Below are 27,588 nucleotides of genomic sequence, written 5' to 3'. Positions count from 1 at the left end.
CTAAGGATTGATAAGGTAACCGCCCTGTTACCTCACCATCAACCAATCAGAGAATTGTGCAAGAGCTATTCACATACCCTGGGACTCCCCTCCTTTACTTTGCCTTTAAAAATGCTTTGCTGAAACCTACCGGAGAGTTCTGGTTTTTTGAGCACTAGCTGCTCTAGACTCCTTGCCTGGTGCCTTACAATAAATACTGCACTTTCCTTCATCACAACCCGTGTCAGGAAATTGGCTTTATTGTGCATGGGTGAGTGGACCCAAGTTTGGTTCAGTAACACTTTCACCAGTATTCCAGGCCTAGAGAGTCATTAAACATATTTTTTAAATAGATTCTTCTTCATCAACCCATTTTTCCAGGCCTCTCTGGGTGGGCAGGTAGGATATAGGGCAAATTTAATCAGAGTTCTATTATTCACAGTCTTTTTATTCCTTCCTTATTAATAGGCATCACAAAATCAAATTTAAACTAGTGCAGTCAACTGGAAGAGAGTTGCTGTAGAAAGTGATGAACCTATAGAAAAATGTATACCTGCCCCATCTTAAGTAGACGGCAGCAAATTGTTGCCACATAGGAATATGAGCTCAATGTTGCCAGATCTTTTAAAAGGAGGGTAGAAATCAAAGTTTTTATGTAGGTTTCTTGGCATTTAAATTAACTGTTTTAAAAACACTGTGTGGGCCAAAACTATGAGGTCTATAAACAAAGCATGTCAACAGGCCAGTCTCCCAGATTGCAACCTCTGTTCAGAAGGATGCACAGGGATTCCTGGCCAATTCATGTCTTTTAGCATGGGCCAATTTTGAGTTCAGGTTTTTACTATTCAGCCCAGAAATCATTAGAATCACGGCTGTAACTCTGGCTAATCCATTAAATTTATAATCTCAGAAAAGGATAGCCATCTCAATAAATAAGGCATAATTACAATTTGGCTACACCTGCCTCAGTTGATCTACCCTCTAAACTAACTCCCTCAATTTTTTCAGATTTTGATTCACCAAATTGGCAAATTTTTCAAGATTGTCTCTGTGTACCTTTCATTCCCTCCTCTGACTCTGCATTTCAGTGTCCTGGCAATGAAGAATTTGGATTCGGGCTACTCATAAGTAACGGCATGGGCATAAAAGGAACTGTTACTTCCTCCAGTTAGCAGAGGAGGGTTTTTTCCTAGTGAATAGCAGGCCATTAGGGAGTTTCAGATGACTTCCAAATTGGCAAGCTCCATATCCGGATCCTTTAAGAAGATATTTTTTTCACATAGTCAAATCTTGATCAGTTATTGATTAGTTCCCTAACTTTCATACAAGAGATCTGATGAGGTTATAAATTCAACTGAATCTTCAGAATCAATAATCCATTAGTGACTTCAGCATTTCTGCTATAAAAAGAAAAAATGTCTTTCAGCAGAGTCAGAAAGCTCATAGGTTTCATTCCATGATACAAGGTGACAATTTAGTGATCTGAGCTTCTCATTGGCTTTAAGTTAGCCAGTGTTGTCAGAAGCACTCACCATATACAGTGATTCTGGAATTCACACTCTTCTTAAAATTATTCTATGGTGACAGCTGCTTGGATCCCAGAGCTTCACTCTCATGGTTCCTTTCTGTTTCATGGGCTATTAGTTCCCCTTCCCAGAATGTGAAGTGGAATCTCATAGTATCAGAATACCAAGTCCCATTTCCAGGAGAATTGTATAGACAGCTAATTCATTCTATGGAAGCAATTTTTGCATTAGTTAGGCTTCCTTGGTTGCAAGCAACAGTGGCCAAGTTAGTTTAATGCTGATGGAGACAAAAGAATTCTAGTGAGTTCTAGATTTTAGTTCTGAAAGTATAACTCAGGTGATCAAAATGTAAATACACCTTTATTTCTCCGTAATAGAATTTAGCTTATTCATAAGCTCCTATTTCTCCTGATTCTTTTTTGTTTCAGAGGTGGTGAATAAATTTTGGAATTATGAAGTGAATTCCCTTTTACAAACATTATTTTAGTCAAGTACTCAGTCAAATTCACAGTTCTCACCCTGTGCCCTCCTCTCCTTTATCCATGCTTGGGGCAGTCTAATGTCAAGGGTCTAGTAATTGTATAGCCCTCAGACCTTCAATGTCCTCCAGCTATTGTATAGCTTGTCCTGCCTGATTTTTGTTGCTTGGGATGGCATGCACTTGCTGATATACACAGTCCCTTCCATGCCTAACTTGCACAATATTTGTACAGTATGACCATCCAACTTCAAACTCCAGTTTCTTCTAGTCCAAAAATCTGGGAAGGGCAAAAATTAGTAAGGTCCTTTACTAATTTTAAATGTCTGTCATATCACCTCAGAATCTCTCTATATGAGATGCTCTGGTGTCCAGTGCATATCCCTAAGGCCTCATCTCACTTCAGTCATAACAGGAGTAGAAAGTTCCATAATGGCTTTAAGTCCCATCATGCCTTTGGCATCCCACTACTAAGACACACTGTCACATTTTACGCTTTCTCCCCCAGGACGTTTTCTAGTGTTGTGATAGCCTGAATGTTATATATAGCTCAGAAGAACAAGAAAGTTAACACTCTCAGAAGTAAATCTTAACCAGTTTGGGATGGGAGCTAATGAATAAAATGCTTCTGTCTCCCATCCTTGGAAAGATAGTCTTAGAAGGCAGTCTCTGGATTTCTCAGGAGGTTCCAGCAAAATAAAATCTCTATTGCTCACAATAAGAACTTCAGTAATACACTTACTTTGGCTTTGTCAGCTTCTCTATCGCACTCACACCAATTCCTCTTTCTGTTCCTGACGATTACCTCTCCAAATAAACAAGTTACATGTTAAACCCTTATCACAGCCTCAGTTCTTGGAAAACCCAAGATGAGATGCCCCCCACTCCAGATTACACTCTCACTGCAACAAAGGGACAATTTGTCACCTCCTTCCAGAGTGAAATGAAACCATTTCCATGTCACACTGTGTCTACTCTATAGTTTAGATTAAAATGCAAAAGACATATTTCCAAGTATGCTTTTCTGCTATGTAAAATATATACATACATATATATATATATATGTGTATATATATATATATATATATATCTCTCTCAAAAATATCATCCTGCCACATTTTCTAGTGAATCTATCTACAAGGAGGAAGTTCAGGTTTGCTGGGACTCAGATTGGAGTAGGATGAGTGACTAGAAAGTTAGAGTGAAGCAGGACGTCTGGACTGCCATTTTGATAATCCTGAGAAGGGAAAGGACAGGGGTTATAGATCCATAAATGGTTTGTTTATTTGTTTTATTTATTTGCTTATATTTCAGTTATTCATTTAACTCTTCTAGGTGTTGGGCATATAGCAGTAAATAAAATAATCAAAAATCACTGCTCTTATGGAATGTGGCATAGACAGCTAGGCATTTACCAAATATTCAGGCTCTTTGTTACCATAGGAGCGTAGCTGCCCAATCAAGGTCTACATTCCCTGCATGCTTTCCTCCAGATATGGCTATCTTACTTGGTATCTTCATTGAAATTGGAATACAAATAAAGTTGGTCATTTCTGTGCTATGGCCTTTAAGAAACAGGAGTGACCTGAGAATGGCCTTAGATGATGACATTAGAAATGACAGGGTTTTTGCAAGCCTGGGTCACTGAATGACTAAGTGGGGCAAAGCACCCTCTCAAATTACTCACTTTAAAAATATTTGAACACCTGTATGAGCCCAAAATAAACTGTATTATGTTCACCTACTGAAATTGGGGGGTTTATTTGTTGCAACAGCTAGTGTTACTCTAGCCAATACATGGGCCGTATATTTTATTGGGGGAGACAGACAAAAACAAAATAAATAAAGCATATCTTCTGTAAGGAAAAGATCAAAGTAGTAAGGTAAACATATCTGGGGAAAGACCATTGCAGGCTGAAGCAATACCAGGTGGAAAAGTCTCAGTTCCAAATATGCTGACATGTTTAAGGATGAGCTGAAGAGCTAAAGAGCTATTATGGTTGAAGTAGAAGTTAGAGATGATGAAATAGAGGTAATTTGAAATTAGAACAAATAATGTAGGGTCCTGTGGATTACTATGAGGATTTGGACTTTTATTCAGATTAGAATGGGAAACTTTTGGAAGATTTTGAGCATGATCCACCTTGGGTTTCACCATGTTTACTCTGACTTCATAGATTGAAGGTAGATGTTGGGAGACAAATTAAGAGACTTTATGATTTTGATCAGGGTAGAATGACACTGGAGGCATAAGAATTTGTGTCCTAGATAAGAGCCTAAGGTACCAAGTGTGAGGAGGAAAAGAGACATTAAAGATGATTCTAAGATTTTTGTCCTGAGAAATTAGAACAGTGAATTTGCCATTTACTGCATTAGAGAACACTGTGAGAGCTCAGTCTGGGACATGTTCAGTTTATGATGCATGTTACATATTTAAGTTGAGGGAACAAGTAGTCAGGTGGCTATGTGATGCTGGAAGTCAGGGAAGCGATCTGTGCTGAAGGTATTCATTTGGGAGTTGGCAGCTTATATTTAAAGTTCTGAACCTTGATGAGAATTCCAAAGAAGCGAGATTAAATAGAGAAGAGCAGAAGTCCAAGTAGTAAGCCTTGAGCAATCCCATGTTAGTAGTCAAGAAGATGAGAAGGACTCAGCAAAGAGCAATGAGAAGGAAAAGCCAGAGAATTGGTGGGAAAACCAGACAGCATCTTGGAAGCCGAAAGATGAAAGTGGCTCAAGGAAAAGAATTATCAACCATGGAAAATGTTGCTAAAATTTTAAGAAATATCACAACTGAGAAGTGACTACTGAATTTAATAACATCTATTGGTGATCTTGATACAAGAAACTTGATAAGAGAAAAGAAGAGAAAAAAAATTAGAAACAGGTGTATACAATACTCTTTCCAAATGTTTTACTCTGGAAGGAGGACAGAAATAGAGTAACAGTTGGATGTAGAAATGGGCAAAGAGAAGGTGGTTTTAGATTAAAAAAATAACAGTATGCTCATATGAGGAGGGGAATGATTATTTTCCTCAGTAGAGAAGAAAATAGTTATTAATTTTTCTATTGACTCATATTTAATAAAATTAACATATAATACAATGTATAAAAATTTGTATAATACATATTTAAATATTACATTTAAAATTGAAAATATACTCACATGTAGAATATTTAATTGCTAATAAGAAGGGTTCAGATGAGAGGAATATATTAAAGATAAAGGAGAGAAAGGGAGTACTTAATAACTTAATTTCTGAAAAGGCAAGAGAGTATCTAATCCACATCATGGAAAGAAACATAATTCTCCCATGTTAACAGGGGAGAAGGAGGAGAGAATAGGTGACAGTAAATTAGTAGCAAGGAAGAGGGCTAGGAAAATGAAGTAGGCAATGTCTGATGGCTTCTATTTCCTCTCTGAAGATACAAAATCACTAACTGAGAGTGCTGTGGAAAGGGTAGAGTGAGAGATTTAAAGAAAGTACAGAATGTGTGAAATCTTATTTGGGTAAGTAGGAAAGTAAAATAACTCAGAGTTGGCTAAGGGCCTGGTTGAGGTTGAAGTTATAGAAAGATCATGTGTCGTTTACTTCGGCTCTGACTGTGTTGGAAGACAGAGAGTTGGATTCACTTAGGGATGGTGAAAGTACCTTGTAAGACTCTTGTAAGTGTTTAATAAGATAAAGTACATGATGTGGCTAATCTAGTATCCAGCATATCATAGATACCCTGTAAGTTTTATCACTTTCTCCCATACTTTGTCTTTTTCCTCTGTAAAGTGAATTCTTCAACTCCTAACTCACTAGAAGACTATTAGGACATTAGTCTATTGAAAATGATTAAAAAGACTTTTAGGACTATGTCTTTCTATCAGTCTTCTTCTCCCAACTTGCTTCCCCTCTTACACTCTCCCTTAACTGGCCAAACACACATTGACCTAACACAGGACTACATGTGTTAAATTTATTGACTGGAATTTTTAATTACTTTCAATTTCAAAGTAGTTAAATATAATATTAGGCAACTGATGACTGTAAACTTTAATTGCTTTTACCTCACTGACAGCTGAATACTTTGGTTTTTTAGGCTAAAATCATCATCAGTAGAAATCACTGTTAAACAGGGAGGAGCATGGGATTAGTTATGTACCCCTTATCATGCTCCTGGAACCATGGGCAAAAGATAGGTAACAATACATGTGATATTTATTTTTGGTCCAACTTTAGAACACAACCACCAACACTTTCTGAACCTTGAACTACTGTTTATAACTATTTTACTATTGTAATTTTAAATCCTAAGAGGTTTTACAATAAATGAAAGAATAAGGAAGTCCTTTATTTTACAAGTTTCTACAGCAGTGACAACAGCAAAATTGCTTTGAGAACTGGATGAAATGAAACCAAGGACCGAATTTGGTCCAAAAGCCAGAAATTTATTTTATGAAACCAACAATATTCTAGGAAAAACAAACAAGAAGAGCGAAAGAGCTACAAGGAGACAGAGAGAGAGACGGAGAGAGAGAGACGGTATTTATTTTCACTTTTATGAATTTTACTCAGGAAGCCAACACCTTTCACATGGAAAATGAAACAATTTTAATACTGCAGATAATATATTGTTCCATCAAAATTCTAGTGAACACAAGCTCAGAATCCAAAGAAAAGCAAATCTGAAAATGTACTGTATATCAAAGAATCAATTTTTTTGTTTTTACCTAATTTTATGCAAATTAAAAATGATGAGAATATTGTTCTTGAAGACCTTTGGACATGGAGAATAGTGAGACAGCTGTTAGAAGGAAGATTAGCAGCAGGTTAAAAAATATTTGAGAAATAATCCTTCTGTAGGTACAGATAAAAAGAAAAATCAAATGTTCTTGTCTTAAGCTATTTCACTATTTTAGAGGGAGGCAAAAATGAGGGCCTAGAAATAAAACTCTAAGTAAAATTTGTTTATTCATTCATTCAACCTATAATTACAGAGTACCAGTAACTATGTGCCAGGTGCTCTTCTAGACACCGCGGGGAACTAAAGATGAACAAGATAGACAAAGTCCCAAGTCTTATAAGATTTATAGTTTAATTGGAGGAAGAGAGAGAATAAATAACAAATAAATAAAGATAATTTCAAATAATGATGAGTTTTCACGGAAATAATATAAGATGATGTGACATAGAATATCTAGGAGGGTAATAAATTACAACAAAGTGTAGCTACTTAAAACAATACACATATATTCTGTGGGTCAAGAATCTGGACCCAGATTAGCTGGGTCCTCCAATTTAGGGTCTCTCACTAGGCTGCAAGCCAAGAGTCTACCAAAGCAGCAGTAATCTCAAAGTTCGACTGGTGTGGAATCTGCTTCCAGGCTTACTTGGTGGTTGTGAGTAGGATTTAGTTCTCTGTGGGTTAGTAGACTGAGGATCTCAGTCCTTTGCCACATGGCTCTCTCCACTGGGCAGCTCACATGGCAGCTGGCTTCATCGAAGTCAGCCAAACTGGGAGGAGTACCAAGAGAAAGGGAGAGACAGAAGTCAATCTTTTACAGCCTTATCTCAGAAATGACATCTGTCACATTGTCATATTCTATTTATTAGAAGCAAGTCCCTAGGAGCAGCCCACACAGAAGTGGAGGGCATTATACAAGAATGTGAATACCAGAAGTCTGGATTTGATCATTGGGAACTATGTTAGAACCAGCCTACCCCATAGGGAATCAGAAAGGCAGAAAAGAACATGCAGCTGTGATACTATCAGAAAGAGAAATGCAGACCTGAATAATACTGGTGTGAATCCAGATTTAGCTAATCTCCGTCTCCTAACAAAGTAACTTTTGCATGATATACAAAGATAGTCCAAAGAGAGAATACACAGCTCAGCTTTCACAAATTTTACACAGGTGTGATGTAGCATTGATACTTCTATTTTCCTCAATATTTATTAAGCATTAATTAACTACATATTGAAAACATTTACTACTTCAGAAGTAAGAATTCTCTTCCTCATCCCTTTCAATAGCGATTCCCATTCTCTTATACCTCTAAAAAAAAAAAGACAAAAACAAAACTTTTGATTTAAAACTTTTTTGATTAGCTCTAATTTAGCCAAAGTAGGTTAACACCAATGCTAGAGTTGGTGTACCCATATTTTAGTCAGAAGTCAAGTGAGCTTAAATCATTTAGAATTCTACTACATCAAAATACTAGAGTTTGCTAAATTCTAGAGGGTCAGCTTTGCGCAGATTATTTAACCTCATAGAGCCTTAGTTTTCTGGTATATAAAACAAGAAGATAAAAATCATAACAATATTAATTCTTATTTCAAAGGACAGATGAAGATCAATGATATATGTGTTAGCATTTTGTAAACTATAAAATACTGTGCATTTTTAGAAAGTTTTATTTTAAAGTATTAAATACAAAGAAATCAGAATTGATAAATTTCCAAAATTATACAAGGTTTTTAATATTACCACTCATTTCTCTTCTACACAGAAAAATGAGAACACATTGACCCAGTTTTCTTCAATTCGCAGTATTCTTAAATATTAGGTAAATTCTTTATCTGTAACTCATTGTTTCTGCCATGAAGTGCCCACAAACACACAGCAATTGGAAACTCTGAAAATTCTTAGACGATGCATTCGTTTACTAAACCACAGTAAAATCAATATCATAAAAGAGTTAACATGCGAATGAAAGCAAAGGAGAACATGATATGTACTGGAAGAAAGAACTATATTAAAATGAGCTCATTTTTATCAGAAGAAAATGGTTCTTATTTTAAAAGAGATGTGTGTCCTTTTACAATGACAGAAGTTGAAATATAACTGTAATCTACAACCATAAGGTAAGATTTCCATCTTTATGTGACATGAAAAACGTGCCAAGCCAAGACTTTCCCCATAAACAAAATTGCTTTCTTCAACTTACACTTAATGCAAGATATCAATCATGTGATGGATTTTATTACTCAGAATTTAGCTTTGTTTTTTTGACAGGTTGCTTGCAGTCAGCTTGAAGTACAATTGTATATCATCCCTATTATATACACATCTGAATTGTTGGACCCTTTTTTATTTTAAAAAGGGTATTATAAATGGGAAGAAATATCTGGTGAGGCAGAATTAGTTTGACATCGACCATTTTAACTCAATGGTGTGGTTTTGATAACATGTCATTATATATCTACCGTAGGTCTGAGGCTGCAGGATTTATATAAGACGTCAGGGGACAGCAACGTCTCTGCTATATGAAGGACCCCTCTGTTGTGACATCTTTTTTTCCCTCTTACACATGCCTACATTTGTTAAACCATTCTCATTTTGAATAAAGAGGCAGTATTGATATCAATACAGTGCACTGCCTAGACAATATACTTATAGGATGCATATTCATATATGGCAGCGAGACCACCAAAAGTACATTTTTTTTTTTTTTTGTAGAAATCAATCTACTGCGGCCTATATGGAGAACTGAAAGTAGTGAAAACTACACTAACGTAATTTGTGGTCACGAGTTCTTACATGCTGTAAGTAGTCCCAGTTTAAAGGGAGCTACAATGATCCGTATCATTCACAGCCACCACGAATTTAGTATTTCTTGGGCACACAAATAAAGAACAGCAATACATATTAAAATAAAGATGTAGAGCCCTGAAATGAAGAGTTCACAGCTAAAGTTGCCACAAAATTTGCCGTCTATTTCTAGGTAGGAAAAGTGTAAAGAATTTCTAGTGCTGTCCTTTAAGGGCCAAATTGGGAATGATATTTGCTGAAGTCGTAGCAGATATGCAATCCTACTGGATTCCAGCTGCCTATGAGTAAGTAGAATACTTTAAAAACCTTTTAACCTATCTGTGATGAAAAATGCATGCTGCTTTAAACTCCATTAGAACTTTAAATTAGCCACTGCAGCACATTCAGCTGCACGGCCCAGTAGTCCTAAAACCACGAAAAGCTACAAAAAAAAATAAGCTTAAAAAAAACCTTAACCAAGCTACTTACAAGGTTTTCCTTCTCCTCAGCAAAATGTTTAATTTCCAGGGCTGCCTTGGCTGTCACACTGCTGGGTGTGATTTTTGTTATTAAAAATAAAGGACAAAAGCCTGATCCCAATGCAATGAAGTTTAACTTGGGGTAAGTGACTAAGAACCACCTTCAAACGCTTAGAAGTGGAGATACTTTTAGAAAACTCATCTCTATGTAATCCCGACTTAAATGTACTTATACAGATGAATCTCATTTCCATGATTTGACTTTAATATTCTTTTAACAACTCCAAAATGAAATGAAAGAGCTGTTAAACACACTTCATTATTGTTTTGAGAAGCCTGGTTTAAACACTTGCGTTGTGAGGCATCACGGGCTTGGTGTCTGCATGATCAAATGTTCAGCTTTTCTTAAGGCCAAACCCTTTCAAGGGTAACTTTCAGTTATGTAGAAATTTGGCTTTAAAGGATAGGTTCAGATTTCCTAAAGCTGTCTTTTTCCCCTCTCCAGGTAAAATCAAGAAATTATCATCTTATCTACTTTGGTAAGAAATACATTCCTTCTAATAATTTCACACTCCCTTAAAATCCTGATCTTTGTGAGAAATTAGTAATAGTATAATATTATATAACCCAGTATTAGGATAGTGGCCACAGGATGAGATTTCCACAATAAGCTTGTATCCCCAAGTTCCTCCTTGGAAAAGCATTTGCATTATTAACTCTTCTTAGTAACATGTCATTATATTCAACTTAACCCGAGCACTATTACTGTGGTCATTCACCAATGTTTGGAACTATCACATGGTCCCATAATGGTTACATGGGGTAAGATATTATCTAGAGATTATTGAAGTTAGAATCAGTATCTGTCACATATGAATTGCTCAGTAAATACAAGGATTGACTCTACCTTTGCTAACTATAGTGAATAGTTTAACATATATCTCAACATCAAGTAAATTCACCTTCTCTGTTTAGTTTTTGTGAAGATTATAAATAATACTATTAGTAGCACATTTATTAATGTGTCAAACACTCTTCTAAGACTTTTACACATATTTCGGCAGATGTATAAAGGACCTAAATAATGCCCAGCATTCAGAAGGAACTCAATAGTGATACTTACCATTATTTGCCTATTTCAGAGTATAAACTGACTTGCTTAGAATTACTTAGCTCTACTGTGAATCAATTACACTCTGCATTACATAAAGGCACTGGTGAAGTCCTACACTATATAACTTGAGTATACTTACCAATGGCACATGTAATTAGATTTAAACTGTAATGCTCTGTATTTGGTTTAAGTCTCTATATAGGACACAGTTGTTTAGAACTATTCTGGTAGAGTTTGGTAGAATTATAATAACAGTAGATATTAGCACTATTACTCCCATTTTCTAGATGAGGAAACTGAGGTCAGAAAGGTTTAAGCTACTTGCTCAAGGTCAAGCAAGTAATAAGTAGTAAAATAGAGCTTCAAGCTAATGAGCTTAAAATAGAGCTTCAAGCTTCAAGTTAAGTCCCAACCCTGGGAATTAAATACCATACTATGCTGCTTCCTAGTTTTGGAAGAATTGGTATAATTTGAAGGACAAAGGCAAGTTTCCAGCCCTTGGAACAAGTCCCAAAGATGTCATTATTTTTAAAAATTAACTCCAGGGAATATTAATGTCTTCATAGGCTTTGAGTATTTCCTATCTGAAGGCAAATCCTAATGAAAAATATTGTTAGATCAGTATCAAGATAGGCAAATGCCACTTCTCTGTATCCCTCATAATAAATACCAGTAATAAATTCTAATACACTTCCACTGAGCCTAAACGTCGCCTTAGAATCCATGTCAGCATTATGCTCCAGGCAGCTCCTCAAACAGTGAGAACTAGCGCACGGATGAACCTTTTCCCATCCTGGACATAGGCCCTCTCATTTCTGTTAATAGACTGGGAGGCATTATTGACCTTCATCCAGCTAAGTTTTGTTGTAGGTCTGCTATTTCCCAGGCACTAAATACTAGGACCACAACAACAGCAAATGTAATACTTGCCCTCAAGGAACTCACAGGCTATGAGGTAAACGGAATGAAAATGTAAAAATCAACCATTACTATGCTGCTGAAATCACATAGAAAAAGCATAGATGTACATAACAGAGCGACGAGGGAAATTAATCAGATATTGGAGTGGAGATGTCTGTAGGGAACAATTCCAAGGGAGGGTGACATTTGAACTAATCTTCAGAAAATAGACAGGAACTGGTCCAGAACAGGCCATGAGGGTCAGGTCATCCTAGGCAGAGAAAACAGTGTATAGCAGGTTGCTTAAGAATATATGACAACGTGTAAGACTGGAAAGGTGAACAAAGCCAGATTATGAAGGGTTTCTTTGACTTGCTAGAATCTGTCTTTTATTCTGAAAGGGGGAGGTGGAGGCATTTAAGCATCTTAAACAGATACATGAGAGTATCAGTTTTATGTTATGAAATTCCCTGGCTGTGCTGTGGTAAATCCACTAGAAGGGAGCAACATTTGAGTAGAGGACTTTTCTGAGGCTAAAGTTACAATACTCCAAGTGAAAAATTGTGAACAAAAGTAATCACAGTAAAAATTGAGAGGAGAGGGCTGATCAGACAGATATTGAAGAACTAGAATTTACAGGACTCTGAGATTAATTGGAAGTGGTAGAGCATGAGAATAGGAGGAATCTATGAGGAAGCCTAGATCTCTAGCTTGGGCAAACTGATATATGATGATTCCATTTAATGAAAGGAGGGGACACAAGAGAAGGCAGGGTTTTGAATGCAAAATAATGAACACATTTTAGGATAGATCAAGTTGGACATAGTGCTTCCATATAGAGTCGCACACTTTACAGTTCAAAATAAAGATCTGAAGCACAAAAGATAATAGATCTGGTATCTAAGTGATAGTTAAACACCGGGGCACAGATGAACTCATCCAAGGAAAGTCTGTTGAGAGCCAATGAAGGTTTTAGATTGTAGAAGACAGTGTAACAGAGTGGTTATGATGCTGAACACTGAAGCCAGACCACACAGGTTCGAATAATGTTTCCAACACTTATGATGCATGTAATCTTGAGAAAATTGCTTGACCTTCTTATTCCTCAGTTTTCTCATATGTAAAATGTGGGTAACACTAGTACCTACTTCATGAGGTTATTTTGAAATGTTAATACATGTAAAGACTTAGAAAATGGTCTGTCACACAGTAAGCAGGTAATAAATGTTAGCTATTGCAAAGATGAAGATGATTATTGAGGATGATACAGATAAAAATACAGCTTTTCCCCACTCTTAAGACCTTTCAATATAAAATAGAAACACGAGCACAGTTATAAAATAAATAATAATAATTGATGATAGGAGAACTAGTATCAAAAGGATGTTACCATCTCACTGCTCAGTGAATGCTGGGATGGATGGAGATGTTGATGAGAAGTGGCAATAAGGCTGTACCTTAAGTGGAACATGGCACTTATTGGGATGAAGAAGATGTACCAGTGTAAATGCTCTAGAAAGGTGTTATTAAAGACAAATACTACCTGATAAACAACTTTTTAAAGGCACACCCTACCCATAAGCTTCACTTCTTATGTGGTACAGAAGATTCAGCCCAAGATGAAAAGAAATCTCAAAAATCATGATACCTTAAATATAGACAGGCTTTCCTGTGGAAGATAGAGTTGACATTTTTTATTATGGTTCATACAGGTCAAACCAAGAACAATAAATAGAAGTCATAAGGAGACATATGCACAAGAGAGAGCATCTAAAATCAAACCTATTCATAGATGAGAGTGGGCAATTTTGGAAGGTAACAGATAAATGCCCTTTCATAGTAGGTATTCTAGCAAAGGTTGGGCTGTGCCCATCAGGAATTTTATAGAAATTATTCAAACACCAACTTGTTGGTGTGATTAGATGATCATTTAAGGCCCTTTCCAATCTTAAGATTCTGTAACAAGTCCAATAATTGAAACACTCTATATCTGTAATAGCATGGAGGAGATTGGGGTTACTAATAGATAATATTACCCCCTAGTATCGTCACTAACGAGTGTCAACACTAACTAGCATATCACTAAGTAGCATAATTATTAATTTTTCTTCTTTTATTGTACCTCCAACTTTAAACAGAGGTTGAAGAACACTCATAAGGTTCTCATAAGAAACCCTGTGAAAGAAGCCTACCCTTTCTCTCTCAAAACAGATGAAATCTCCACTGATATTTTTAGCAAGTCCTGCAGATGGAATGACTTACTCTAATCTGATTTTACTATAGTCTGGAGAAGTTCTCTTCTTAGGGCAATTGGCAAGTTTTATGCTAATTCTGGCTCATATTATGCTTTTTACATGGAGGAATAAGAATTGTTTTTGTTGTTTGTTTTAAAGCAAATCTCTAGCTTTGTTTCCCTCTGTGTCACACAAACTGATAGTACTCTAAGCAATTAAAGAAAAGTCTAAGGCACAGCTAATATTTTTACATGCTTACCACTATTCAAAGAAAGTGCTCCTCTGTCCCCCAGATTATATAATTAATCAGCCACAGGAATAATCTCTATAGAGTATCATGTTAAGATTTAATTTAAAAAATATTTTATGGAACGATTTTGCACTAAGATGCTAAAGTGTCTTCCAAGTGTTTTAAGTGCACTGTTCACAGGCATGCATATCAATCAGGTAACTAAGAAGCCGTAGGGTTACCTCCACCATAATGCAGTTTTCTTTAAACAATGGCAGTTACTACTACCTGGCCAATGAGGTACTACTTCATTATTGTTCCCTACTGAAACTGGGTGCTTCCACACAAGACTCAGTCTTCACCACAGAGGTTGATAGTGGTTCAGGTCATTCAAAGTCCCATAAGTTCAGAAACATTCTCAGACATCAAAACACTGTGTGTAATGCATATGATAGATCCCATGGTAGATGAGTAGGAAAAAATAACTTAGATCACATATCATGGTGATACTATGGCAACACGGTATCAGCAGTGCATCCAAGAGTTTCACTAATTTATCTGTTGGTTGACACCATTATTTGCAGCAAGACTGGATGTGGCTTATAAACATAGAATATAATGTAAGGCTTTTCAGAATAGCCAATATCTGTGTCATGAACCAAATTCATAAGGCTTACATATGGGATACACATTCTCTATTACATCTTAAATGTGTCCTATGTCAATGAGAAAAAATGTCTTTCTTTTTCACCACTCTATAGCCTTTCATTTCTCAACGTAACTAGCTTATGGTAAATTCTCTCTTCTCTCTCTCTCTCTCCATTTCATTCAGTTTGGTTAATATAATCTCTAACACTCAGAGATCTTGCTGGCTTGCCCATCACCAAACAAACTAAGTACTGGAGCAAAGCGCCCATAGTAACTGGTCCAATTGGAGGGCCTGCCTATAGGCAAATTCTGGAACTCTGTAATATCCTCAGCCATGGATATTTTAATTGGCAAACAACCTGACACCCTATTAACGACATACACCCAAATCAGTCCCTTTGATTTAAAACTTATTTGTAACAGAATCCCTCTTATCACCCATCTGGGCAAAAATTTAGGCTGTTGGAAACTTAGATTTGACATCCTTAATTGGAGATTTAATTGTGCAAGTTAGGTGCTGGCTTCCATGCCCTCTGGCTTCCAGGTGGCTTTGCCCGTCGGAGCCATTAGCAAAAATCTCAGAGATTAGGAAGGGAGTGATATTGGATATTTGTCCCATTGGCATTTCCCCTGCAGACTGCCGTGGGTTGGTTGTGTTCCTTTGCCAAGGGCTACAGCTCCTGTCAGGTGACCCTCTTATTCTTTTTGTGTTCTGATAACTTCTCTCTTTCCCCCTTCATTTTTCTTTCTTCTTCTGCTGGCCCTACAGAATTAGTCTATTCCTAGTTGGTTTACAAAATCATGCCCTTACCTTTGTAAACAGTCCTTGTATTGAACTCTCGTCAAAGCCCCTTTTGAATGTACCATATGACTCCTATTGAACCCTGACTGAAACAATGTTCTTTAGCCCATTTTCCATTCTTTTTGTTTTCTCTTATTGATTTGTAGAAATTACTTTCATACTCTAGTTATCAACTTTTTATCACTTGTATGCATTACAAATGTTTAATCTACAGCTTGCTTTGAACTAAGTTTATAATATTTCTTGTGGTACAGATATATATAAATTAAAAAATTTAAGGTTGTGAAATATTTCCCTTTTTGTCCTTTAAGAAATTCTTCTCTACCCTGATTTTATTTTTTAAAATGTTTCTGTAATTCCTTTTAGAGTTATAAATTTGTTTTTCCATGTAAAAAATAAAATATAAATTAAATTAATATTTTAGTTTGTTTTCCCACCTGGTTAGCCAATTGTTTTAGAACCATTTATTGAATAAACCATCCATTTTCAGTGCTCCATGAGCACCAGCTAAACCTTGCCTTTCCTGTAGTTATTAATGTTTTTGCCTTAAAAAGACTTAACTGTTTTTCTACTGATTGTAATAAAAACAGCGTCGGCTCATATTGAGCATATGATATGCTTTAATATGAGAAGAAAGTGAAGGCAGGAAAGGCCCAAAATTAGTAAAAATAATTATAAATAAGTAGTCAGGTGATTAAGGACTTAGGAGTCTCCATGAGGTCAAAGATTCCATTAAGTGGGGCAACAGTAGTGAAAGTGGTAGGCAAAAAACACTATGTTTCTAAAAATTTTGAAAAATAGCAATTCTAAAAGATAACAAAATTCAATGTGTGTTCATGGGACTGGGTTGTTGAAATTGCATGAAGGTGAAGGTTAATGGAGTTCAAGAAGTCAGGAATGTTAAGGCAAAGATATTTATAAATGTCTCCACCCTGATGTTGACATCAGTCAGGAAAATATCAGAAATACCCAGCTATTTATCCTACTACTTAAGAGAACACATGAACTCTAATCCATGCCAATTTTCTACTTAATAAATAAAGTTAAAAAGATATGATATATATTTTTAATAATCAATAGGTTTATTAAAATCCACTAATATCTTCAATTTTTTTCAGACATTAAAAGGAGAGAATGGGTACAACTCCAAAAAACTTAGAACATCTAGGAAAGATGAATAAAGAAAAAATGAAATAGCATTTATTCAAATCAAAACTACTTCAATAAGGTATCACTTCACACCAGTCAGAATGACCATCATTAAAAGGTCTATAAATAATAAATGCTGCAGAGGGTGTGGAGAAAAGGGAACCTTCCTACACTGTTGGTGGGAATGTAAATTGGTCAGCCACTATGGAGAACAGTATGGAGGTTCTTCACAAAAATTAAAAATGGAGTTCCATATGATCCTGCAATCCAACTCCTGGGCATATAATCATACAAAACTATAATTCAAAAAGATACATGCACCCTTATGCTCATGGCAGCACTATTCTCAATAGCCAAGACATGGAAAAAACCTAAATGTCCATTGACAGATTAACGGGTAAAGAAGATGTGCTACATATATACAATGGAATACTACTAAGCCATTGAAAAAGAATGAAATAATGTCATTTGCAGCAACATGGATGGACCTAGAGATTATCACACTAAGTGAAGTAAATCAAAAAGAGAAAGACAAATACCATATGATATCACTTATATGTGAAATCTAAAATATGACACAAGTGAACTTATCTATGAAACAGAAACAGATACACAAACATAGAAAACAGACTTGCAGTTGCCAAAGGGGAGGGGGAGTGGGGAAGGGATGGATTGGGATTTGGGGATTAGCAGATGCAAGCTATTATATATAGAATGGATAAACAACAAGGTCCTACTGTATAGCATGGGGAACTATATTCAATATCCTGTAATAAACTGTAATGAAAATGAATGTAGAAGAGAATATATATATATATATATATATATACATAAAACTGAATCACTTTCCTGTATAGCAGAAACTAATACATTGTAAATCAACTATACTTCAATAAAATAAATTTTAAAAAATAAATAATAAATAGCATTTATTGAGTACCTAATCTGCTTCATTTAGTATGTGATTACATTGATTAGCTTATTCAGTATTGTAGGTTGTAGGACAAGGAATCAAATCTAAAACTGATAAACCATTAAAACATATCTCTCCAATACCCTTTCTAAATACCTACTTTCATCTGCAATAAAAATTTATAAAACTTAAAAACTTTTACAGAATATGCTTAATACAAGGTGATGAAGAAAACTTCAGTTATTAAAACATATTTTCATATCGCCTTACAAACTTATTTTACTCAGTAGCACATCAGAACAAATTGTAGCATTACCAAACATATTTACAGTAACTTTTTTTCATATTAAACTTCTATTGAACTTTAATTAATTAAAAATCTCATCAGGAGATAACCTTTACTTTGACACAGTGTCTTTCAAAATATATTCTTGAAACTCCATTTGTTATATATTCTAATATCAAATAAGAAAAGCTTAGAATAGAAATAAAAGGGTTGAATTAATCAGTCAACAGTAATTTACTACACATTTATCCAAAGTGAGATTTCAATTCTCTTCATTCCCTTGGCTTGATGCCATATTTTGTTTGTTTAGTGAGAACTCTATGTTCTGTGAAGCTTATGAAGGATTTAAAATTCGGGCATTTATATGAATACAATTATTTTGATAATACTTGGCAATGACAGTAACCATCCAGATTCTATATAATTTGGATAGAGTTTTTTTAAATACAACGTAACCCTTTTCTAAAATATTTTTAAGAGGATTATGATCTAAATTATGTCAGTTAGTTGTTCTTTTAAAAACATATTTGGTTAAGTCTAAATAGATAAATTTTGGAGCATTTTTTTATGAGTCAGTCTAACTTAAGGCATAAGAACATCTCCCCAAACTATAATGGAATTATTTTTGACTTGATTTTAAATAACTATAACATAGATGATGAAATTGCTTACTAATTATACAAACAATAATTGACTGAAAACTAGAAAGACTTTGTGCATAAAGATCGTTGTTCTGCTGTTAGCTATTTAACCTCACAGCAATTAATATCACATTTGGTTAATATTTTTCATGTTCTGCTTAAGCATTTAAAGGTCTCCCAAATGACTTTCCCCCTAAATATTTGTTTCAGGAAGTATTTTCCCTAGATATTTTAAATGGTTGGATTCCAAATTAATTTTCATTTTTAATCAGTTTCTGCTTATAAATTTGGACTTCACTGTATTCATTTGTATTACTCCTCTATCTTTAATGATTTTGGAATGTAACATGAAATCATGAGTTGTTGCAAATTCAATTAATTTTATTTAAGCTTGTTAATATAGATATGAGATAAAAGTTGGGATGACTCAGAGTTAATTCTCTACTTAGCTCTTGTTGAATCAATATGATATAACTACTTTCCTATTTTAGTTTTTCAATTTTCTGACATTTTAGTCTCTGCATAAGTGTATGTATTGGTTTATTAGAGCTGCTGCAACCAATTACAGCAATTTTGATGGCTTAAAAAAACAAAAAATATCCTCTCACAGTTCTAGAGGCCAGAAGCCCAAAATCAGTGCTGGTAGGATTGGCTGACTCTTGAAGTTCTGGGGGAGAATCTGTCCATGATTTTCTCCTAGCTTCTGGTTGCTGCAGGATTCCTTGGCATTTCTTGGTTTGTGGACACATCATTCCAATCTCTGCCTCCATTTTCACATGGCTTTATCCCCTGTGTCTCTAAGAAAGACATGTTTCATTGGACTTAGGGTCCACCTGGGTTATTCAGGATGCTCTCATCTTGGGACCCTTAACTTAATTGTATCTGTGAAGATCCTTTCTCCAAATTAATTCACAGTCACAGGTACTGGGCATTAGGGTTAGGACATATCTTTTTTTTGTTGGGGGGGGCACAATTCAGCCCATTACAGTATGTTTTATTACAAATTATTTTAAACTAATTTTTCAAATAAAATGAAATATCTGGGATCAAACATATTGCTATGTGGTATAAAACTATTTTTACTAGGATGTTTTCCTCTATGAACTCTATATATGAATCACCAACCAAATCCACTTGTCCTAATTGGTATTTCCATAGTCACACTCACAATATTGTTTCAGTTATTTTTGAGTAACAGTTTGCTAGTTGATAGCCACATAATCATGTCACTTTCTGATTATTTTGATTAAGGTGTTAATGTGATAAAAATAACCTCTCCAAAAGAAATATCCTCTTTAAAAGCAGAAAACATGACCACATTTCCATTCTTTCTCAGAAATCAATAAGACATTAATCCAGTACTAATGTTATTCTCAAGTGATCATTTATCCCTTTGCAGAGCTGAATTATCATCCAACTCTCTTCAACCAATAATGTACAGTTTGACACTGATTCAAGTTATTAGCTATTTCCTGATTTCTGGATATAGAATTTGGAACTATTATACCTCAATTACTCATCCACAAGAATAATCAATATATCCCTATTATAGACCAACCAAAGAGCCAAAGATATAACTAATAAAAGAAAAAAAATCAGTGTGGCAACCAAATAACAAATTAACACAGCTTGAAAGCTAAACCCTTGAAAAAAAAAAAAACATTGAGTTATGCTTTGTATGCTCTACAGACAGGCACCAAATCCCTGGAGCTTCAAATGTGATGCTTGCTATTCCCAAGGATGTAGTGACATTAAAGTCAAAGTAGAGGACCCTGGAAAACCAAGTGCTAACTCACAGATCAAGAAACCATATAACTTAATGGCAGGCATGAGGAAAATAAACTGACTGCTCAATATGCAAAACACATTTATTTCACAATATTACAGACAAATGAGCATGGATGAGCATTCATTTCTTTGTGTGGCTTTATTTTTTTCTATTACTGTTCACACTGCTCAGTTATTAGACCAAAAAAAATAAATAAAGTAAAAAGTATTCAACCAGCCAATTAATTTATAATTTATTCACACAAAACTTGGGAAATTTGAATGTTTTTAGTATCATTCACAAAGGATTGACTGTTTTTGGCTTCAACTAGTCAGACCCTTTAAAATTTCTAATATATTTTTCAAGTAAAACCACGGATTGTCTTTGGTTGTCAATAAAGCTTTTATTGATCCATGTAAACATCTGACAAAAATGAGGAATAAAATGAGCTTTCTATAAAGCATTTTTTTTTTTTCAGTAAGAGTGCTCTTTACTCTGAGTTTAGGCTCACTGTGTTTTTTGTTTTGTTTTGTGTTTTTTGCAGTACGCGGGCCTCTCACTGTTGTGGCCTCTCCCGTTGCAGACCACAGGCTCCGGAAGCGAAGTGCAGGCTGCACCACCAGGGAAGCACCCTAGGCTCACTGTTTTGATGTTAAATATTTGTTTTCAATGAAAAAGTGATGACAGTAGATAGCAGTTGTGTTGATGGTGGTGGGTAGTTCTTATAACTTTACTTGGTGAAAACACTCTGTGACTCTTTCCCATTCTTTTTAATTTTAAATTACATTCATATCTAAAATATAAGTGCCATTGATTTAGGTCACAAAAATTATAAATCTAAAGGAAGAGGTAAGGAATTATTACACTAACCTCCTAGAATTGGTATAAGGATTAGTGAGTTCATACCTATAATGTGCTTAGAACAATAATTGGCACATAATAAACACTATATGTGTTTGTATTTATCACTATTACAAAGGCTAGGAAAGGTTGAAAACCACTAGTGAATCCTTGGATTTCCTGACTGAAATACACATTACCAGGTGTTTTTTCATTTTTCTTTCTTCTTTAAAAGCCCTCCAGAAACATTCTTATGTTATTGGCTATTATAATTTGTGTTTGAACATAACTAAATAATAGTCCAGGAGAAAACTCCAGGGAGATTTTTATAAAGTTAAGTCTTCTTATATTTAACAGAACAAATTTAATGTATTAGTTAGCACAATAATTACTTTAAAAGCAATAAATATGAATGCAATAGTGTGAGTTTATGGATCTCAAGGCAGAAGAAATTTCTTGAAGTAAAATATATACTTAAAAACAGAATTGGTTTAGGTATACGTTGAAATGAAACAGCATAGTGCCTCTGGCTCTCTGACTCTAATCATCTTGGCTTCTATGAAAAGAAAATTGAATTTCTTATCTAAATATTGGATATTCCTTACCAACTAACTGAAAGTCAAAATTCTTTTCTGGATAAAACTTTAAATCACCAGGTATTATTCTGGGTTAATGAATCAAAGGATCACTATAAATTATGTATTAAAATAACTTTCAGATGATCTCAGTTAATTTCATAAGTGTGGATATGAAAATCCATATTTCAAAATCAAGAAATTGTTGGAAAGCTAGTGTGTAAATTAGAATTGACTGCTTCTCAATTTCTAGCTGAGAGTCAGCAAATTTTTACCATCATGAGATTACTTAACTCGAAGTAATTTATACCCTGAAATTGTTATTTTAAAATCTTAGATGATATAGTTTGGATTTTATAATTCTCAGTATTCCATACATTTACATTTCCAGTTGTGTAAATAAGTGAAGACCACCTGTATGTGAACAAGCAAAGGCTTTTTATTCAGAACTAGAGTCCATTACCATCACTTGCATTTCATAGGGATTTAAAGGCAGTAACGGAAGTGTAAAGCTTTAAAGTGGAAAAAAGAAAAGGCTTCAGGTACACCCTGAATGGAAGCTGTCAGCATGAGGAATCTGGAGACAGGCTAACGTAGAAGGGCACCCTATGTGATTGGCTAGGGAAGCATGTTTCATTTCCTCTGGTTGGTCTGAAGTTAGAAGCAGGGCAAAAATTAGAGAAGTTGGCAGTTATTGATCAAGTTTTGCCTTTGGGGGCTGATTGCTACAGAGGTTGTGGTTTGGCTTCCCTGCCTGGGTGCTAGTAAGGATGTGGATCAGAGTTCTATGTTTTAGTTATGGCCTGGCCATATTCCATTTGTATATTCAGCCTCTCACAGATATATATGTGTTTCATTATAAAATTATTTCTACTATAAGGTCAAATATTAATCTATAGTAAAAGCTTTCCTTTAATTTATTAAAACCCTCTGATATTTATTTATATCTTACCTACCAACTAAAATGTACTGTAAGGTATGAATTTTCTCTTAAAGTAGATCAAATTCTTCAAATACAACTCAGAGATTTTCCCCCAACATCTCATAAAATAAAAAGCTAAGGTTGTTAATCAGTCAGTAAATACAGGCATACTTCAGAGACATTGCAAATTCAGTTCCAGACCACCACAATAAAGCTAATATTGGAATAAAGCAAGTCACATGAATTTTTTGGTTTCCCAGTGCATATAAAACTTATGTTTACACTATACTGTAGTCTAGTAAGTGTGCAATAGTAATTTCTCTAAAAAGCAGTGTACATACCTTAATTTTAAAATACTTTATTGCTAAAAAATGCTATTGTCTGACAATGCAGAATTGACACAAACTTTCAATTTGTCAAAAATGCAGTATCTGTGAAGCACAATAAAGCAAAGTGCAATTAAAAAACTTATGCCTAGGGCTTCCCTGGTGGCGCAGGGGTTGAGAGTCCGCCTACCGATGCAGGGGACACAGGTTCGTGCCCCGGTCCGGGAAGATCCCACATGCCGCGGAGCGGCTGGGCCCGTGAGACATGGCCGCTGAGCCTGCGCGTCCGGAGCCTGTGCTCCGCAACGGGAGAGGCCACGGCAGTGAGAGGCCCGCGTATCGCGAACAAACAAACAAACAAAAAAGATATTCTAGGATATTCACATGTTCATTTCCTCACCAACGAATAAGACAATTTTTGGATCCTATATGAGTAATACTAAAGTTATTTTTGTTAGAACAACCAACTAAAATTTATAAAGCATTGTAAATCGATAAATACAACAAATGCAAAGAGTGGTGGAAAGTATATATTAAAATCAGTCATGTTTCAAAAGAACCTGAAAGCATGAGAAAAACGATGAAAGCATCTTCTAAGATAAATGTTGACACAAAAAAACATAAAATGTACTTCCTTAATATTAAACTGAGGAATAAAAGAAAAATTGAGAGTTCATGTTTCTAGTTTTTTTTAATTCACAAAACTTTTATTCCACTTACATCAACATAATACACATGTTCTGAACAATTATACTTGGATTGTTCATAAAGATTTCATAAAATATTAAATAAATCTAGCCACCATATCAAGTTATTCCACTGTTCACTGTTTTTACAGAACATGCATGTTAGATAAGTTTCAAAGAAATCACAAAAGCAAAAATCATTTTTTGCTTTTTGGGGGCTTTTGTTCTACTTTTCTGCTTGATATCCATGAAATAATGGATATCAAGAAATTCATTTTAACACATCTTTACTTGTACATTTGTGCTTAGGTTGCTTAAAATATTTAAATGCAAATAAAATGAGTGTTACCAAACTAACGAAAGAAAACAACAGGTAACTTTACAAACAATGGAATATGAATAATTTCTGCCCTTCTCCAGACAAAATTGGATCACAACTTTGTCTAAAGGAACACTTCTGCAGCTGTAGTCAAAGGTATGCATGATGAGATTTTGTACTCCACAGATACACATGGTTCAAAATGTAATGATATCTTGGGTTAAATCCATTTCATCTGCCCTTACCAATTAAGGTCATTTTAAGACTTATATGTCCTCCAAGCTGCACATAGCCCAAACAATAAGATGTTTGCCTGAGTTATTTTCCAGGAATGTGCAGTCACCTATGTCTAGCACAAGCTGAGCTGAGAGTCAGCTGTGTCAAGTTCCAGCTGAGCTGGTTAAGACTGAATAGGCCCACTGACCCTCCAGCTGGACGTGCAGGAGTGTCCACTCAGTGACCTTTTGAATGTGCAGAGGCCTGTAGCTGAGTTACGCCTGTGCAGAACAATGATTATTGCACTTTTTTCCAATCACATTTCCCCAAGCTCCCCACACTCCCCGTGACTCAGACCACCCTGCTTTATTCTTTATACACAAATACAACAACCCCCTTACCTTAGGGGAGGCAGATTTGAGGCTTGCTCTCCTATCTCCTCACTTGGATGCCTTGCCAATTAACTCTCTCTTTGCTACAAACCTCAGTGTCTCAGCCTTTTGGCTTGCTGTGCATCAGGCAAAACAAACATGTTTGGTAATAACATCCATTGGGAATCTATTTTTACTATAGTCCTATAATTTCTCCAAATCTTAAAATACCCACAACAACCAAATCTTTGATAGGAACCGATTTTATCTCCTATCCCGCACCAGGACAAACCAATAGGCAGGCAGTTTTCTTTCCTTAGACATAGAAGCAGTTTTAACACAAGTCCTTGCAAAGCTACAACATAGCAAAAGTACTATGCATAAAAATTTCACATCTCCATATTGATCACCTCAAGATGAAAATAACTCTCAACAAAGTGGTTATAGAAGGAACATACTTCAACATAATAAAAGCCATATATGACAAGCCCACAGCTAACATCAAAGCTTTTCCTCTAAGATTAGGAACAAGACAAAGATGCCCACTCTCACTATTCTTATTCAACACAGTATTGGAAGCCCTAGACACAATATTCAAACAAGAAAAAGAAGTATAAGACATCCAAATTAGAAAGGAAGAAGTAAAACTGTAACTATTTGGGGCTTCCCTGGTGGCGCAGTGGTTGAGAATCTGCCTGCTAATGCAGGGGACACGGGTTCGAGCCCTGGTCTGGGAGGATTCCACATGCCGCGGAGCAACCAGGCCCATGAGCCACAACTACTGAGCCTGCGCATCTGGCGCCTGTGCTCCACAACAAGAGAGGCTGCGATAGTGAGAGGCCCATGCACCGCGATGAAGAGTGGCCCCCACTTGCCACAACTAGAGAAAGCCCTCACACAGAAACGAAAACCCAACACAGCAAAAATAAATTAATTAATAAACTCCTACTCCCAACATCTTCTTTAAAAAAAAAAACAAAACTGTAACTATTTGCAGATGACATGATATTATATATAGAAAACCCAAAAGACTCCACCAAAAAACTCTTGAGAACTAATAAATAAATTCAGTAAAGTTGCAGGATGCAAAATCAATATACATGATCAGTTGCATTTCTCTACACTAATAACAAGTTATCAGAAAGAGAAATTAAGAAAACAATCCCATTTACAACTGCATCAAAAAGAATAAAATTCCTAGAAGTAAATTTAACCAAGGAGGTAAAAGACTTATACTTGAAAAACTATAAGGCATTGATGAAAGAAATTGAGGACAACACAAAAAAATGGAAAGCTATTCAATGCTCATGGACTATAGGAATTAATATTGTTAAAATGCCCATATTACACAAAGCAATTTACAGATTCAATGCAATCTTTATGAAAATTCCAATGGCATTTTTCACAAAAATAGAAGAAACAATCTGAAAATTTTTATGGAACCACAAAAGACCCCAAATAGCCAAAGCAACCTTGAGAAAGAACAAAGCTAAAGGCATTATGTGCTGCAATTTCAAACTACATGACAAAGCTATATTACTCAAAACAGTATGGTACTGGCATAAAAACAGACACATAAATCCATGGAACAGAGTAGAAAGCCCAGAAATAAACCAACACATATAGAGTCAATTAATTTATGGCAAGGGAACCAAAAATAGGTAATAGGGAAAGGACAGTCTCTTCAATAAATGGTGTTTGGAAAACTGGACAGCCAAATGCAAAAGAATGAAACTGGACCACTATTTTAGGCCATACATAAGAATCAACTCAAAATGGATTAAAGAATTGAATATAAGATCTGGAATCATAAAACTCCTATAAGAAAACAGGCTTTAAGCTCCTTGACATAGGTCTTGGTGACAATTTTTTTGATTTGATACCAAAAGCAGGAATAAACAAGTGGTACTACATCAAACTAAAAGGCATCTGCATAGCAAAGGAAAACACCAACAAAATGAAAAGGCAAACAATGGAATGGAAAAAAAATATTTGCAAATCACATATCCAATAAAGGGTTAATATCCAAAATATATAAAGAATTCATACAATTCAATAGCAAAAAAGACAAATAATCTGATTAAGGAATGGGCAGGGAATCTGAATAGACATTTTTCGAAAGAAGACATACAGATGGCCAACAGATACATGAAATTGTGATCGACATCACTGATCATTAGGGAAATGCAAATTAAAACCAAAATGAGGTATCACCTCACACCTGTCAAAATGGTTGTTATCGGCTTCTGCCGGGAGCTGGAAGTCACTGTCTCCCGGGTGAACGAGGCTGTTGCAACAAGGGTCGGCAAGTGCAGGTTTGCCCTCCTGCAGACGTGGTGCACAGAAAGTCAAAACAGAAGTCACCCCCCAAGAAGAAGATGACAGTCTCCCTAGATGCCCAGTTCACCTGCCCCTTCTGCAACCACGAGAAGTCTTGTGACATGAAAATGGACCAGGCCCACAACACTGGAGTCATCTCTTGTACCATGTGCCTAGAATAATTCCAGACGCCCATCACTTATCTGTCAGAACCAGTGGACGTGTACAGCGATTGGATAGAGGCCTGCGAGGCAGCCAATCACTAGCAACACAGAGGACCCACCCCCTTGGCAGCCTCACCTGCTGGGTACCAATCCAGAGACATTCCAGGGTCCAGGGTGTGGGT

General features: G+C 35.6%; 1 pseudogene; it reads left to right on the top strand.

Moving 5' to 3' along the window:
- Positions 1 to 27,588, top strand: part of LOC137211126 (transcription elongation factor 1 homolog) — a 57,194-nt pseudogene extending 29,606 nt beyond the window's left edge.

Source organism: Pseudorca crassidens, chromosome 1 (assembly GCF_039906515.1).
Source record: "Pseudorca crassidens isolate mPseCra1 chromosome 1, mPseCra1.hap1, whole genome shotgun sequence".
In the NCBI taxonomy this organism is placed as follows: domain Eukaryota; kingdom Metazoa; phylum Chordata; class Mammalia; order Artiodactyla; family Delphinidae; genus Pseudorca; species Pseudorca crassidens.
The sequence above is the reverse complement of the archived record's forward strand: the minus strand, read 5'-3'. Positions and strand labels throughout refer to the sequence as shown.